The 2,358-nt window shown below is 37.9% G+C and overlaps 1 pseudogene; it reads right to left on the bottom strand.

The window, feature by feature from the left end:
- Positions 1-391: 391 nt before the first annotated feature.
- LOC147634091 (uncharacterized) lies at positions 392-1,866 on the bottom strand (annotated as a pseudogene).
- Positions 1,867-2,358: the final 492 nt, after the last annotated feature.

Here is a 2,358-nt window from a genome sequence, read left to right on the forward strand (position 1 = left end):
TTAGGTTTGAGTTGCAGGGGTTATTCCACATGCTGAAAGAAAGGAGGTTAATGTTACCTCTCAATGGACATTAAAAGACGTTAGGGAAACCTTGGACTCTTTTGACAACACCACCCTTAGTTATAAATTCAAGGTCAATGGTACTACAATTGGAAGAAGAGCTAAATGCTCTATATCTTGTATGAGTTGTTTACCTCCAACTGTTGTAATCTTTGAACCACGAATGAATAGACAATTGACATTTTTCTTGACCATTGCCATTTGTGAACAAACATTTAGTAGATAACTACATCTTTCATAAAACAAATTGTCAGTTATATACAATAAATGGTACAAATACATCTTGCAAGTTACAAAATGTCACTGCGTATGTGTGAAGTTACAAAATATTCTAAAGCTCTTGATCTTCACTTTGTTTATTTGGGCTCCCATACTTTTCCTGCTCTTGATCTTCACTTTTCTTATTTGGGCTCCCAGACTTTGCTTGCTCTTGGGCTTCACTTGGTTTTTTTGGACTCCCAAACTTTGCTTCCTCTTGTCCTTGAGCAGGAACAACACCAAAGTTGAGGGGCTTCTTAGCAGAGAGCTTCTTTGCATGAGATTTCTTTTGTGAGGTCCTCTTTGGATGAGATGTCTTTTTTGCAGAGGACTTCTTTGCAGTGGTCTCCTTTGAGGCTTTTTGCTTCTGTAACAGCGCGAAAGGATCTAAAGTAGCATGCAGTTTCGCAGACAAGGTTTTAGGGGTGAAACGAGGGCCTTGTATTGTTTATTCATGCTCTTAATATTGAGGTTGTTAATGCTCAACATTGAGGTTGGAGTGGACTACCCTCAAACACTAAGCAAAGACATTCGCCCCGTCAAGCCAGATCAAGCATGGCCTTTTAAGCCAACAAGCAAGACCTTTTTAAGCCGTCCGTAATAACGGCGCGAACCGTTTACATGTTGATGGGATTTTACCCCCTATTCGTGCCATTACGGATTATCACAAATGGAGCTTGTGGGCAATGGCTTAGCTAGAGCATGATATTTTTTGGTTATGACCCTAGGTTTTTCGCCTCTAGAGTAGGATATTTTTTGACATACTCTGCGTATGCTCTAGCTGCAAATAAAACCGATGTAAACACACTAGGTGGCTACAATAAAAGGAAATTTGGGAAGCACTGACAAAGGATGATGATGTGAAAACTTTGGAATAGACTTTTTGTACATACTCCGGATTACAATAGATAACTTTTTATACAAAGTTATGAATACAACAATTCTCTTTTTTGACAATGTTGTGTGTCTGAAATGTCATTTTTCTGCATTCTTTGTAGTTGTCTTCTGAAAAACTAGTTGAATAACTCTGCAAGAGCATTGCTTCTTGTAGCCCCTCCACCATGTCTTGTGCTCTGAAAGAATGATGTGCGTGCCTGCTAGTAATGTGACTTTTCCATCCCTTGGTTACAGTATGTTGCTAGGGGTCCATGCTCCTCAACAAAATGTGGCCCATGTACATGGAGAATGTGCTGCATTTTAAAAAAAAATAGCATATGTCAATTCCACTGAGTGTATCATAAATACAAAGGAGTCTTACCAAATATAGTATGTGATATCTTTTTCTCCCCATGCTTCTTTGATTATTTGAATGAGATTTGTAATAGAACTTTTGTACTCTTGTGCATATGTAGCTGATGTCTTCTATTGTCTAAGAACATTTAAAAAGATGTCAAGATGCTTCCAAACCTCCTTTCTAAGATTTGCTAGCCGCGGTGTACTGGCAACATTTGTCGTGATCTCACACAAGTCTTTCCAACAATCCCACGTAACATTCACTTGTTTTTTACTATGGTTTCCTAAAAATCTTCTGGCTTTTGCACCTCCCATGGAGACATTTGCTAAGACATCTCGTGTTTTCCCTAAAACTGTTGGATCTTTCCTTAAATGAACCTGACCTCCCCATGAAAGCCCATTTTTTTATAACATTCACAATTATCAATACATTGATCTGCCAACAATGTTGGTTTAATTGAATATGCATAATCAAGATGCAATCTCAAAAGCTTGTCAATTATTCTTATCTCTGCATTGCAAAGTGCATATGTGAACATTCTTAAGAGAGATAGGAAGAATGGGATCCCAAAGTCTTCTTATTCTTGAACTTACTCATATATATAGAGTCTCTCATTGAGACTCTCCTTGCTAGTCGCAAACTGCTCCACTCTTTTGATCCCATACCTTCCATACAATAAATGCAAGGATACTAACATACATGGTGAAATACATCTTTCTTGAGTCTAAGCCACACAAAAAATACATGGTGAAATACATGTTTCTTGAGTCCAAGCCACAAAAGAAACTCTTCTTTACTAACATATA

Source organism: Cibotium barometz, chromosome 11 (genome assembly GCF_041138505.1).
Source record: "Cibotium barometz isolate CiBa-2024 chromosome 11, ASM4113850v1, whole genome shotgun sequence".
Classification (NCBI taxonomy): domain Eukaryota; kingdom Viridiplantae; phylum Streptophyta; class Polypodiopsida; order Cyatheales; family Cibotiaceae; genus Cibotium; species Cibotium barometz.